The sequence below is a fragment of the Passer domesticus genome, chromosome 6, assembly GCF_036417665.1.
Source record: "Passer domesticus isolate bPasDom1 chromosome 6, bPasDom1.hap1, whole genome shotgun sequence".
In the NCBI taxonomy this organism is placed as follows: Eukaryota; Metazoa; Chordata; class Aves; order Passeriformes; family Passeridae; genus Passer; species Passer domesticus.
In genome coordinates, this window is record NC_087479.1 from 11223546 (window position 1) to 11239332 (window position 15787).

The 15787-nt window shown below is 37.2% G+C and overlaps 1 protein-coding gene across 5 annotated transcripts in view; it reads right to left on the reverse strand.

Annotated features, from left to right (window-relative positions):
- The window catches only part of PPP2R5C (protein phosphatase 2 regulatory subunit B'gamma), a 71765-nt gene that overhangs the window by 23682 nt on the left and 32296 nt on the right, over nucleotides 1-15787 (reverse strand). The gene's annotated exons all lie outside the window — the stretch shown is intronic.

Sequence of the window (15787 nt, forward strand, 5' to 3'; positions counted from 1 at the left end):
TATGCACAATCAAACTAACTGAACATGCAACAGATTTACAGTCCAATTGTTTAAATACCAGTTGCTCTCCTTATAAGTGCCTGAAAAACTTCCTATGATAACAAAGTTGGAATAGCTCCTCTCTCTCACAAAGAGAAGCTGCTTTCCAAAGTATTTTTTTATATAACCTGGAAGACTTATTTGGTTTTAAAACAGCTGGCAATTTTTAAAATTTACTTGTGCCAAAGAATAATTCCAGTAAGAAAACACTGTATAGAAATAGCCCTGAAGAACATACAGAATAAAAATGTAGCCTTCATGAAAGAAACAACAACCAGTTAGACTTTGGTGTCACCAAGACACCTGAGACAGTGCAGAATGCTTGAAGTGGAAAGAAGGTGCTAGGTAACAGGTGTCCCTATGCAGAGCAACAACTTTCTAACAAATAAACCAAAATTCCTGCCCAGTGTTGTGAACAAAGCCACATAAATTTTGTATCTGAATACCCATGCTTTTGTTTATTTTAATAAAAAAGTAATGAATGACTTCTCCTGAGAAAATACCAAAAAAGTAATTAATTGAGATGTCTGCATACTGAAAGCCAGCCAAATTTATGACCTGAATGCAAAAAGTCTCACACACACAAAGTGGTTGGTTACCTTTCCCCCATGAACTGTAAAATGGAAAACAGTTCAACCCGAAGCACAACAACAGTTACACTTAGGGACACTGTGCTATGAATGCATACTCCACAAAATCCACAGCCTAAATACAGACTATAATTACACAAGTAATGGACATACAATTACAGTGATTACAGTACACTAACCTTAAAGAGAGGAAGCACTAAAGATGTAATTACCACTAATAGTGAAAGTTAAAGACTGAGAACTAAGAAGATCAAGAAACACCCTCAGCTAGGCAAGCCACCTCCCTTGCCATTTATTCTGAGGTGGCTTAACTATTTTAAGTACCTCAGTCATCCTCATTATTTGAGAGATCCTCTTTACACACACTGAGAACCACACATATTTCTAATGAACTGTGTTTTGTTTATTTGGGTGAGACATAACCGCCTCCTTTAGGAGTATTCATCCACAGCTTTCAAGTCTGGATCTCACATCTCTTCTAGTACTTTGTTTGGAATAGTTGCCTTGAAATCAGGATCATCCCTACTTTTCAGGTTTGAAAGGCTGATTTCAGCATGACACCAAGCAGAAGGTGGTTAAGAAGATGACTTGAGTAGCCCATAATTTTTGTGCACAGCATGTGTGCACACCTGCAGAGCAGCTCTGGGACACCCAATAAGTAATTTATCCTCAGACATTTGCCAGGCACTATCTGGTTAGGTTCTTTCAGTTAACTGCATGCCGATTTCTAAATCACCTTCCAGTTTAATTAAGCGATAACCCCTCACTTCCATTTGCTTAATTAACTGGGATATTTGAAGAGAATGCCATTAGGGAAAAAAATTCCCTACTTGTGCAACTCTGGTGCTCCATTCCCTGATGACTGTGGGAAGGTCATAATTATTCAGAAGCTACTCCTTAAAATCACACCACAACTGATACTTAGAGCGATTCACTAGGCAAAGTTTTTTTAAAAAAACCCCAAACACCACCACTACCAATCAAACCAAACCAAACCCCCACATATTCTGCTTCCCTTCCCCAACGGTTTACATAATTTTCACAGGACTTGCTTCTGAATAGTAGCAATAGAATAATCTTTTTTATTCACTCCAAATGCTTATCCCTGTCAGTACTTGTATTTTAAATGAGTACTATTTTTGCTCTTCTACTGGAACAGGAGTACAGTTTGTTGTAATCCCAAAGAAGGTCAGTCTTATATTTGGATTGAATGTCTATCAGTTCCTGACAAAGCTTTACAGAAATTTGTTATGGCATATTTTATGCCTAAGCCTGCATCATTTATCCTACTGTCCTTTTTGTAAGAGAGAAATATACACTGGAAAAAGTATCAAAAGATGATAGGTATTATGAGAGGCAGGTCTCTGCGACTGAGGGAGCAGCTTTTTGTCTTGTTTGGGTTGTCCAGAGGTTTTTTCCTTACAGTCACAGGGTAACTGTAGGCTCAAGTTATACAACCTTCAGATATGCAAGCTCTGCTCCTCTGTTTTAACAGCATAAATACAGAAACAGCTTTTCAGTATAAAATTTTCATCATCATCTTAGCCTGTGGCCTTGCCAGATTTTCTGTATACTGATGAGTATAAAATAAGATGCTTTCCACTTTATAACTGATACTAGCTGTGCTTTTATTATCAGATTAACTAGACCAATATCTCACTCTTAAAGGCACCACTTCCAGTCTGTATTTCCCTTCTAAACAGCCAGGTAAAGATCAGAGATACTCAGCTACCAAGTGCCTTAGCAGAACACAAATAATTGTCTGGAAAAGTTTAAATTCAAACACTGAACTCTGTATGAAACAGATTCTTTGGAAGCTTCAGGCATGTCTTCAGCAATTCCTACGTGTGTGAGTTCACTGCAAACAGGCTTCATTCACACTGGCAGCTGTCCTCGACCCCGCGTGTTTCTCAGCCAGGATGTGGCACCGGTCTGCACCCAGGGGCCACCAGCCCCACCCTTTCTTTTGTAATGTACAGACCAGCTAAAGAACTAAAACATGTGAATATGCTAACAAATCAAGATGTCTTCATATTAAAACAAATTTTTCCTGGTTTTTAAGAAAATTAGCTGAAGTGAAAACAAACCAGAAAACACTGAAGATTTTGTTTTCAGTGGCTGATTTTGTGTTCAGTATTCCATGACACACAAATATTTTTGCTGTGCAGGACTGTAGAGATCTTACTGTTCTCTCAATCATATTTTTTATGTTCCTTCAAATCTAAAAGTTGTATTTTTAGTTATATATTGTAACTGTGACATCATTAGGTACTGATGACAGATCCATGCCCTACCTTTTTCACTGAAGCCCATTTTTCTGTGACAACAGTGTAATGTAATAGCTGCTGAAAGGAGGACAAAAGGCAAAGCAGGGTAAGTGGGTGACCCAGAGATGTCACATGAAACAGCTGATTTCTAGTACAGACTGGAACCAAAATAAGGTTGAATTTCAAGTTTTAGGTCATATTCTGACACGGAGAAGAGCTGATGCAATTCCTACCACAAAACACAATTTGTGGCCAGTAAAACACACTATGTTATGTCATTTTAAAAACAGAAAACAAGAGATATCGTTGACGATTTGCAAAAAACCACATTCAGAACACAAAATTCATTTCAGTTTTGTGAATACTTTTTTACTCATATATCAAAGCTTCACAGAGAGATTTGGTTGGCTGACAGGTCCCTATTTCATTGAAAGAGAAGTAGCTTTTTCCTTAGAAGGCCATAGAACAAAAGATAAACTAAACATCACATCTCACGAAATGTGTCATCAACCATAATGAAGGACTAGAATTGTAAACGATTTGGAAAAACAACATTTAATTGTCAAGTAGAGTGCTACCCAGAGGATATCCCTAAATTTATTGGGCACACAGTCCCATTCTGGGGAAGTATTAGTACATATTAGATTTGATGTTTATTGGCAGAAAAAGCAGCATTATCGAAGTTTTTTAAGATGCCCTAGAGAGTTATACTTCAACAAGGGGACTCTAGTATCTTGCAATGTTCTTTTAAAACACTTCAGTTGACAATACCATGGCAGCATTTTTTCAAAGAATAGAGTTCAGTGCCTTGAGTAAGAGAAATAGAAATCATCAGACACAAAGGCAGAGGAACTACACAGTATGGAAAGGAGAACATAATGTGTCAAAACATGGCTTTACCAGAACTAATACTTTTTCCAAAACTAGGGATCAAGTCCTTAAAAATGAGAAGAATTAGAAAAAAAGTAGAAAGAATATTACAAAAGCGGAACCAATATTTGATAAGATTATATTTAAAATATTTACCCTATTTTGAAATTGTATAACTATCATCCTAATTCAAAGCAAGAAACACTATGCTGGAATGATTTTTACTGCTTTTCTATTTTTGACCAACTCTTTATAGTTTTCAGTGATTTTACTAAAATCATGATGACAATAATTAAAACTAATTAAAGATGACACTCTCCCATTAACAGAATTCTATCCTAACACATGATAATGGAAATAAGTGGGTGGCACATGGAAGAAAACTTCCAATTCGTGCATGAACAATTTAATTGAAGCTATTTCTTCTAGCAGCATATAAAAATAAACTCAAGGAATACCAGAAAGTACTAAAATTATACACAATACATTTTATACTAAACTAGCAACTAGTAGTGGGAGTTTGGCTGCAGATAAATCAGGCAGGATGTTGTATGGCTACACTGGACTAACAAATACATAGAAAATACTGCTGTTTGTATTGTTTTATTTATGGCCCCTGCAGAAACACTGCTCTGCCCAAAGAAATGCTTAAAACAAGAAAAATGACCACAGTTACCAAAAAACCACAGGAACACTCATGGAAAAACAGAGTGCTAGTACTAGGCTCAAGAGAGCACCACATATAAACATTTTAAGTGGCACAAAAGAGGAAAAAAATTCTGTTCTTTATCTCACTATTGAAGAGATAGTGTTGTAAGTGAAGAGATGTCAGTGTTGTAAAGTGCCATAAAGAATACAGGCTTAATTCAAAAGAATTGAACTGTAAATTCAAGGTCCTTCTCCAACTACCGTGTATGAGACCTGTAAACATTCCTGTTTTGCTTTTTTTTAAACACTTCAAACATTTCCCATCAGAAACAGGACACTGAAGGGCAGATAGACTTTGCCTTATCTACAAGCTCACGATCCCAAACAAGTCTTGATCAGTAATTAAAATATTTTACAGGCACTTAGAGCTTCCGTAAGGATTACAAGAAAACACTTTACTCCAACCAGCTATTACCAAAGTAAAGATGTTTAGTTCAAGGCCAGGTAGAAGGTGAGCTGGGAAGGGTAGGTGGGTGCACAAGGGAAGTTTCCAGTCTCAGGCAGTGCTTGGACAGTGAACCAAGACTTCCAAAGTGTGTCCTTCATCTGCATCAGCTGCCCTGCTGCAGCCCTGTGATGTTCAGCACCTGTGCATGTCACCAGAGACACGGGAATGATGCCTAGCTGCAATTACAGGCTAATGTCCACTCTTCTGCATTCAAGGAACCAAGCTGACAGAAATACCATCTGGTTGTTCTTCAGATAACAGAAATTTGTAACTGGAAAAAATCCCTGCCTTTCATTTCCCTATTTGAAGAAATTACACTGTTCTGATCTGCCACTGTTTCACATTTTCACCTGAAAAGCTGACCCCCAAAATATGATAGACACACAAAATATAATTACTTCCCTAAATACTGACAGAAAATAAGATTTAAAACTAATAAATATGTGGCACATTTTCTACCTAAAATTCAAAAGCAAGTGCCTTTTATTTCATTTTCAAGTAGTTACATTTTTGGATGGTACTCCATCTTATTTAAAGATGTCTTCTTTCCATCAAACAAGTTCTGTTTAGTAATAAGCACTCAAACCTTTTATTTTAATAAAGCAACAGCACTGACATTCTTTCTATGCCAATCTGCAGCCTGGATCAAGCTGTAACTCCACTTACAAAAAAAAAGTTATTTCATCTATGACAGCTTGTGTATGAAAATAGTCTTAATCATGTCCAGCTCTGGGGTCCCTGACACAAGAAGGGCAGGGACCTGCTGGAGTGAATCCAGAGAAGGGATGAAGATGCTCAGAGGGCTGGAGCACCTCATGTGTGAGAACAGGCTGTGGGAGTTGGGGCTCTTCTGCACATAAGAGTAATCTGGGGAGAGCTTATAGCACCTTCCAGTGCGCAAAGGGGCTACAAGGGAGCTGGAGAGGGACTTTTTACAAGGGAATGGAGTGCTAGGACAAGGGGTAACGGCTTTACACTGACAGAGGGCGGGTTTAGTGTAGCACACATTAGAAAGAAATTCTTTACTGAGAGACTGGTGAGACACTAGTACAGGCTGAGCTGAGAATGTCCATCCCTGGAAGTGCCCAAGGTTAGATGGGGTTCTGAGCAACCCAGTCTGGTGGAAGATGTCCCAACCCATGGCAGAAGGGTCGGAATCGGATGTTCTCTAAGGTCCTTCCAATCTAAACCATTTTATGATATGATTTTATGATACAGAAATGGGGAGAGGAAGGCAAGAGCAACATGTTGGAATTCATTAAGGTACATAGCATTTAAGATTTTTGGTTTCTACATAAAGAGATCTCCTGGCTAAATTTTCATTCAAAAGAGTGGCTTTTAATTTGATTATGAAGCTTTTAATGTAACATATTTTTTCATGTAATGAAAAAAAGGCTGTTAGAATCAAATAAGCTATTACCAGACTAATTAAACAGCAGCTGAAAAAAAGAAAGATAACACCTCAAGAATCCTACAGTTTAAAAGAGTCTGAAAGGAATGGGAAGCACATGTCTTGTCAGTCCCAGAGTGAAGCTCAAAGCAGGTGCTTTACAACACTAATCCCCTCTGAAATCTCCACTCATTGGGGAATCCAGCACTGGTGGCAGCTACCTCCTAACAGAGATTACACTGTGGTTTTGAGGATAGAGGAACAAAGTAATGACATTTAACCGTCAAAGATTTAAGATGGGAGATTTTAAGGACTGATTAATAACAGAACAGGAAAAAAGGTCTGCTGTCATTTTAAACTGTTTGGCATAATTTTTACATACTAAATAACCTGAGGCACTGAAATTACTGCCAGTAATTTTATTCCAGGTGTAAATCATAAGTCAAATGATGATAAGGGTAGATCAACAGTGAATAATATGCACACCATATTATCTAACAATTTTTCCAAAGCAGACCAATGTCGCTCTGAACTTTACTCTTTACAAAGAGTTTTTTTTTTTTTTTACTCTTTACAAAGAGCTCTTACTTTACAAAGAGTTTTATCAGAAGTCAACTGTTTTATTGTAAGCTACATGAAATTTTTAAAAATCGTAACAGGATACTTGTAATATGGTTAAGAGAAATAAGGATTTTTACACTATATTAAAACATTTAAAAACAGAAAGTGAAAAGTAAAAGCGATAACTGCATAAATATTTTAAAGGCAATGTAGCATGAAAAGGAAAACAGGAATGCTTATACAGGAAATGACATGTGAAACAAGCCGAAATGGGCTTGAGCTAATGAAATGGAAATTCTACCTGAAAATTAGGCAGAAAAATGGCAAAGAGGATAATCAAACAGACAATGGAAGGAAAAAGTGTCTTAACAGGGAAAGAGAGAAACAAAGAACTTGCAGTAAAGCTTTCTGGCACACACACAGTTAATATGACAGCAAATCTCACTTTTAAACACAAAACACTAAGAGAAATCCCCTCAATTTCATAGCCACTAAAGTGTGCTTGAATCCACTCACAAGTTAGCCAACATCTTTAAATGTGCTTGAAAACTTTAAAATGTTTTAAAATATATGTTACAGTCTCTCTGAGAAAATGAGGCACTACAATAAGACCAGACCTCAATTATATTCTGTAACATAACTGAAGTGTGTGGCCTAAGTCAGAAGAAGATTTGTATTAAGTAAACTGAAGAAATACACAAACCTGAATAAACTCTGCCACTCTGGACAGTTGGACAAAGCAATCAAGGTAATCAAGCCCACGCATCTGCTGTAAGCAAATGCACTGTTTCCTTAAACATACCCAAACTCCACATCAACCCCTAATTTTAGTCAGATACTGCTCTGAGTAACTTGTCAGTCAATAGTACCTGTCACACATCCATGATGAATACAATTCAAAGAACACTCAGCTGCCAAAATGTAAAATAACTGAGCTTCTCCAGAGCTGTCAGACTGCCTCCCCCTCTCCTCACTCCTGGTACATTTGCTAAACCTGGGGGCTGCTGCTTGTTTTCTGCTGGATGCTGCTGAATGCCAAAATTGGTGAATTTAACGATGACACTTACAATAATCATTAACAGATATCACAAGCTGGGTCTTGTGTAGGCTTAGAAATAGATTACACAATAGATTACAAAGCGGGAAGAAAAGCCCCCCCCAGCTTTTCTGTGATCAAACTTGATGTGTTTCACACTCCAATGCAACCTAAAGCAAATACCCAGACCCTATGCAGGAACTCTGCTTAAGTTGTAACCACATCCTTGCTTATCTGAAGCAAACATTTATTTTTAAATTAATAAAAACTTCCATAAACCTTCCTTGAGGACAACCCTGATTTAGTTTTCTAAATTCTCCAGTCTACTTAAAATTAGAAATAGGAAGGTTAAGTCTTTTTTCATAGGAAGAGCTTAAACAGCACAGGTCACATTGAGCCTGAGATGCAAACTAAGGTCCTGATGGCTGATCAACATCTAAATCACCTCAAATTGTCACACATCATTACAAGATATGCAAAAGTGTTTTCACCAGAAATCAACAGGGCTTTTGTGGTTTTCTTGAGAGCAAGTTCTTAACAGACTTCAGTAGACTACAAGCCTAACTCTAGTACAGGTTTTTTTTCTGGGGGGGTTGAGGGTGTGGTAGGGTCTTTAGTTGGTTGGTTTGGGTTTTTTCTTGTTTGATTGTTTGGGATTATTTTTTTTGTTGGGGTTTGATTTTTTTGTATTCACTGGAAAATAAACTCCAATTCAGTGCATAGTTTTCCTCATTTTTTGGCATGAATAACCTTCTTAGTCCCACATCCTGTGCAACTTAGCTGCCTTGCATGAGGTGATACAGGTAAAAAAAAAAAAGATCAAGCAGCACAGAAACAATTCTTTGGTAAGAAAATAAAGAAATATATTTTGAATTAGGTCAGTAAATTGCTTAGCAGTCAACCCTGGCTATGTAAAATTCTAAGAGCAATTATGAGCAGTTCTCTGTTAGGAAATAAAAACTACTTTCTAGCAATGAAAATTTTGACTCAAACAAAGTAGAAAGCCCATTTAAAAATACATGCTTTCAACATCTATGAAGACTGAATATACAATATACCTGCACGTTTGTCAGGAGTTAAGTGCATAATGATTTCCCATTCAACCCAAAAACGATTGCTGCATAATCCAACATTATTTTCCTCACATCACATTTGTCAGAAAACATACACATTTGCTTCAACAGATGTCTTCAGTCTCCGGTCAAACCAATCTCCAGTCTCACAAAGGAATTCTGGTAAGAACTGAAAATGTACCTATTAGCAAAAGTGCCCCTATTGCTAAGCTGCCAGAAAAGCTGACATTCTGCTGATAATTTCCACCCCTCTCACACAGGAGAAAAGAGTGAACTGCAGTATGCAATAATAAATTTAAGTCTGAGCCTCCAAGAAATCTGTAAATTTACAGGGCACAAACAAGTTGATTGGCTGTATTAGCTGTGAATCTAAGACTGACTCCCTACTACAGGTCCAGAAGCCCTGTACACGTTAAGACATCTCACTCCCAGCACATTTTTCAAAATACTCATTATTCTATTTACATTTTCACTTTTTTACAGAAGATTTAACGTGCGATGAAAGCAACTTGTTCTGATTTCTTCCATTTAACTATAAGCTTTGAAATGCTTTATTCCTTAAGATACATTAATGATTACCGAGTTTCCAACAATATGAAGTAAGAAAAGTTATGTAGTGAAATATATGCTCAAAATTTTGAGAGAATGTGGAATATTCTGATTCAAAAGCCAAAAAAATCTTGATTTTGTACTGGGAAAAGAACAAATCAGTTTTTATTGCATGCAAACAACTTTAAGACAGTCCTCAAAAAACCTCTGTGGATCAATTTTTGGATTTTAAGGCACTTTATATAGATTAGATATAACAGCAGCAAAAACTATAAAAATATCCTGGGAAGAAGTTAGAAGAAAGGTTCCATTATTACAACTAGTTTGTCTGGAAAATTTTTTTGAAGAAAAACTTATTACACCCAAAGAACAGACATCACTTTTTTTTTTTTTTGGTAGGCTTTGATTATTTTGTTCAAGTTTGATTTGCAATATGACTTGAATGAACACAGGACACCTTTGAAACATCACTGACACTGTTATACGTTCTCTTTAAATATAAAAGCAGTAAGATAATTTGGTTCTAGAGGCTGTGTGAAGCCACACAGCTGATAGATTTAATCCAAAATGCAAATTAAAAACCTTCCATAAAAATCTTTAAAAGGAAAAAGTGTTTCAAATTGGTAGGCTTCTACAATCAGAAAAGTCCCAAATGAACAATTTTAAAATTAGTTTTTAAATTTTACACTTCATGTATAATTTTTTCTTCATGAAATTCAGATCGTTATCAGAAACAAGAGCAATTATGAAAATTGACATAGAACTGTCACTTCCACTACTGATAACAATGCAGAGTCAGATCCCACCCCTAAGTTTAACTACACTTTTATTAAAGAAAACTGCATTGACAAGTTATAGCAGAAATGGTACCACATGATTTGTATGCACATTATGTGGAATTGATTAAAGGATGTGCAGATGTGGCTTTAAAACATCATGCACTCCAAGTGCCATTTATCTCAGTTTATCACTTTAGACAGGATGGTGCACACAGAGAGTAGCTCTGTGAGGCTGCTGAGACTGTGCTTTATATGTAAAGGTGTCCACCCCCAGCACAAAGGTTAGAGCACAAAAGCCATCTCTCCCAGATGAACACCTTGTCTACATATAATGTAAATAACCCTCTATCTATTAAATATTGCTGGTGCTCACTTAATCTGTGTGGTTTACAGTGCAGTTTCAGTACCCAATTCTTTGATAACATGGAATTAATTTTACAGAAGTCTCAATTATTTATTAGAAGCTTCAAAAAGAAATGGAAATAAAATTTGTCCACAGAAACAGATGATACTTAATTTTTACCTTAAAATGTATTTCACAGCAACCATCACCAAACATTATGAATAAAAATTTGAGGGCATCCATTTTTGCTTCCTTGAAAGGGCATGCACATTATTCTGTGAGTCAGTAAAAGCAATGTAAAAATTCCAGCTGACTACCTTCCTACAATTTCATGGTATTTTTAGCTCAACAAAAAGTCCCCTCAAGAGACATTTTACAGTCATGCCCTCAGATATTCTACATGCAGTGTGAACACTTAACATCCGCACTGTTTCCAGCAGAAGAATCCACACATGCACTCCTCATATTGGCAAGGGGTCTATATGAAGGTAAAAACAACCCAACAAAGTCAAGAAGGGAGGAGTGAGAGAACAAAGAGTAAAAGCAGTAATAAGGTAAAATATACTCTCTGATAGAAAGTGCTGCATGGTAAATGGAGAGTTAATAAGCATGTCACCATGGTAAAGGCAGCAGGAATAATAACTAAATAACCTCAATTAAACCTGCTTTTGCTCAAATACTGAAAACACTCTGCATTAGTTTCTTTGGTAGATACATTAAAAAACCACTGATCTATGTCTGAATGTCCTTCCAAAAGATTTAGCAAAACAGTACAAGAAGTAATACAACATTTGTACCAGTATCAGTCCTTTGATAATTGAGGTGATTATCTAATACTAACATATGAAAGTTTTCATAATTTGATATATACAAGAAGCCTAGGTTCATTAGGAACAGAACTGCTGCTTGTCCTTGAGGAAGATGGCCTTGGTTCTGCTTTCCGAGGCAACACTTTTAGAAAGGAACAGTGGATGGGTTTCAAAGTTAACAATTAAGTGTACAAGTCATTAAGCAATGTTAAACAGCAGCAGGCTCAGAATTTCCTAGGAGAAATCAGAAACTTTTGGCAAGATGGATGACTATGAGCTCCAGGAGTCAGGCCATGTATCAAGAGAGTCCAGGTGGCTTGGCAGGAACATAACAGCCCAAACACAAGGTTGATACCTGTTCTCATCCCTTCAGGTTACCAAACTGTAATTGGCTAATGGGGGAGAAAAGGGAAGAACAAACATTTTCATCTCCTTTAAATCTCAACTGAGGTTTCTCCATTAGATCAAAACCCAACAACAACCATGACCTGCAAGCAGGATAGAAGGTGTATGCTGACCATTGGAAATTCCATTTATTGGACTGGCAGGACTAAAAAAAGTTTGGAAGGTCTTTTGCACGGAAATATTCCCACAAAGGTACAAGCAAGCCTTCCATTTAAAAATTTTAATTCACTCAGAGAAGTAACACAGTTCATCACTACTATGGAAGCATCTCAGAAGAAAATTAAGATGTCTCCTCTATACACCATTCCTCCCAGGAAGACTATGCTCACTTCTCACAACAAGGAGCGACTGCACCTTAAATATTGACTGAATTTAAATGTGCTAAAGAATTAAAGAAAATTGAGATTTAAATAAACGTACGTGCTCAGACCGAATAAGTTCACCATCCTTAAAATACCTACTTAGGTGGATGGTGCAAGATGCATTCAAAGAAAATACAGAAGGAATAAACCAGATTAATTTTCTGCTGCAGAATATACTAAGAGTCAAAAAACAGGATCATGAAATGTGACTTTGAGATTTTTAGGTATGCTTTTATAATCAGAATAGGCTAGTTTCAGAGTATAAAAAAATATTATTACCCCCAAAAAGGCAAACTCAGCACACGTAAAGGAAATTATGCTTGAAACACATCAAGTTCTTGGAAAGTATTAGAAATTCGGTAGGTGACAATTATCCTGGAATTTTTGTATTTTTAACATAATGTTGTTATAATGCAGGAAGATTACTACAAACATGTCGTAAGGATGTGTTAGAAATGACACTGTTCAACATTTTCATAAACACCACAGAAGATGAATAGCAAGGTCACACAGTTTGTTAAAAGCTGTACTCATTGTCAATTCAAACTTGTCAAAAAAGGCTAGAGAAAAATCTCACAGTACTAAGGAAATTAATTCAATCTATTAGATCTTTCCAAAAGCTGATAAATGTAAAGAAATGTGGGTGAAATAGCTGCCTGTGTACATTTATTAATTCTATCTCATTCAGAAGGTATGGACTGCTGCTGAGCTTCTAATTGAAGATTTAGAAACGAATAAAACATTCTTTTAGCATGCCAATGTTTTTAATACTGCATGCACTTCCAGTTACCCATCTTTAACAGTTTGCTAAAACATGGTAAGAATAATTTAAAACACCATTAACACCAAAAACTGTGAATTACCAGAAGTAAAAGTACTACTAATAGGCAATGCTAGCGTCAAGTATTAAAAAGTTTGCCTTAGTAACTAAAAAGAAAAGAAGGGGCATAAAGAGAGTTTACATTAAGAATATTGCTCTTTGAACTTGAGAAAAAAAAGCCCTACATTTAAATTAATATTCTAGAATTTTTATGTTACAGCAAGAACAGTCACTTTTTGGTCCCACAAGAACCAAAGAATGACAGAATCACAGAATAATTTTCACCAGAAGGGACAGTCATTTCTGCTTGTCTAATCCCCTACTACATAAACCTAGCTGCTCTCCACTCCAAGTATCTCCAGTTACAGAGATTTCACAGCCCCTTCTGGAATCTTGTTCCAGCTTTTAACCACTTTTATGGTGAAAATATTTTCGCCTTGTGTACAATTGCAGTCTCCAGAGTTTGCCAAGTCATACTGGTTACTTCTCATTCACCCACTGTGGATCTCTGAGAAGAGCATGGCTTTGTGCTCTGCACCTCCCCATCAGTTAGTCGAGGATCAAATCTCCCCTTAACCTTCCTTCCTTTAGGCCAAACGAATCCAGTTCTTTCAGCCTCCTTTGTACATCATGAGGTAGATGGTTGCCATTCTGCGTGCTGAGTCTGGTCTCTACTACTTCTGAAGCCAGAGCTTTGGGCTCTGCTTCCCATTTAATTACAGAACGGATAATTTTTTATTCTTCTTTTAGCTCAGACACAATTCCTGCAAAGCAACAGACTAGCAAGAGTTTTTAGCAACTGTGGTTAGACAGAAGTATTTTCAGGTCAATTATTTTTCAAGACAAACACATGATGGATTCTTTCTAAAATGGAAGTGCCAAGCTTTTCTCCTTTAAGATATAAATTGTCCAACTAAACAAAGATCTTTCACCACCTTTGAGGAACATGCAAATTTCTATCTAAATATTCAGATATTTACATCACAGCAACACTACCACAGACATTTTTTGCCTTGAAGAACACTATGTAAAGGTGTAATCTGAACTACCTTCCACGATCCCTCGCTCAAGATAAACAAGCAGCACATAGGAAAAATGGACAAAGTTAACATCACATAATTTTTGAAAAAAAGTCAAAGCATCTTCCATAAAATCTAAAGTTACTTAAATAATGACAAGTCAAATCTGTCAAAAAACATCTGTTGCTCTGGAAGGCAAAGGAGAAGGATGGACAATGAGATAGTTGAAACATGTAATGGCCTACAGAAAGCATCAGTTTGAGTTAACACAGTATCAGGGTGTTCTCACCCTTCTTCCCACACAATTTTCAGTATGTCTTGCAAAACATCTTGAAAATAATTTTTGAAATGGAGGAACAGACATTACCAGTTCCAGCCAGTCAGCAACCAAGCCATTAAAGTAACCTTTACATTCAGCTGGTTCTGCCATTGCAGATCAGAACAGAGTTTTTTACGTATTTTGTTCAACACATTTCTTGAGTTCATGGAGACATTGGCATCTGGGCTACTTCTGTGCTCTGACAAAACAATATTAAGGGATTTTTGTTATCAACACTGAACTGTATTCCTAAAGAAAAACATCTCATCCCTCCTGCGTATTCATACTTTGCCTACAGAATGAATTACTATTATTTTCTACCTGTTACTACATGCTTTACTATAGTTATGGTTTTGAACACTCAACAGTAAATATGAACTGGTAACTCTGAAGTCTAGTGACAAATCCATGCAGTGTCCTAATCCATGCAGCTTCTACAGCTGCTTTCTCTGAGTGAAGTGTTGAGATGGAAACCAAAATGTTTCCTTTCCCCAAGCCTCACCTTGTGTTTGTGGCTCATCCTGTCAGGACCTTGAATGCACTTCTACCACCCTGGGCCTTTGGCTGCCACAAGGGCTCCATATGGAGGGATGCATCCTGAAACCACCATCCAGATCTGCTTCCCTCCTTACTGTAAAAACATTAAATTCATGATACCTAATAACCCCCTGTGCTGTCTTAATGGCATCTTGATTGCAAGTGGCCTGTTGATGCACAAAGATCCTAAAGGAGCTCTCCGTGCAGATACTACAGGATGAGTTCCTTTAGCTACACTTGTTTCACAAGGTCAAGCCTCTATCCAAGATCACAAACCACAGCAGTTACTCCATGGCTGTAACAGCTGCTTAAACTGAAATTTTAATTTTCCTAGAAGCTTTATATCATTCCAATACAACTAAGTTTTCAGTTGATGATGGCAATCAGTGACAATCAACTCAAGGGCATAATATTCAGCTACCTTTGTACAGTAGAAAGACCAATGCAGCAGCAGCAGCAGCATAGCTCAGATCCCCAGGGCAGCCTGTTGCTGACTAAAGACTCACTACCCCAGCAGGCCAATCACTCTCACTGAGGCAGTTTTCAGCACAAGCAGATAACATACAGCAATGTGCCACACCACTTGCATTTGGCATGGATTAGGCTCTGTTGGTACTTGTTATTTTCCAGCAGTGGGTCAAAAGTCACCCGCATTTCTGATTTCTACACACTGCTCTTGAACAACTGCCAACAGTCTACAGTTGTGACAAAGGGCACAGTCTCACAGTACCTGAATGAAGAAAGGAGAGCAGCTCTACTGACACTGAGCAGGCTCAGCTGACAGTCCTGAGGTTGCTGAACAAGTGCTCAGTGCAGAGGGACACCAACACCAGGATCCAGATCAGCGAGGCACATGACAGGAC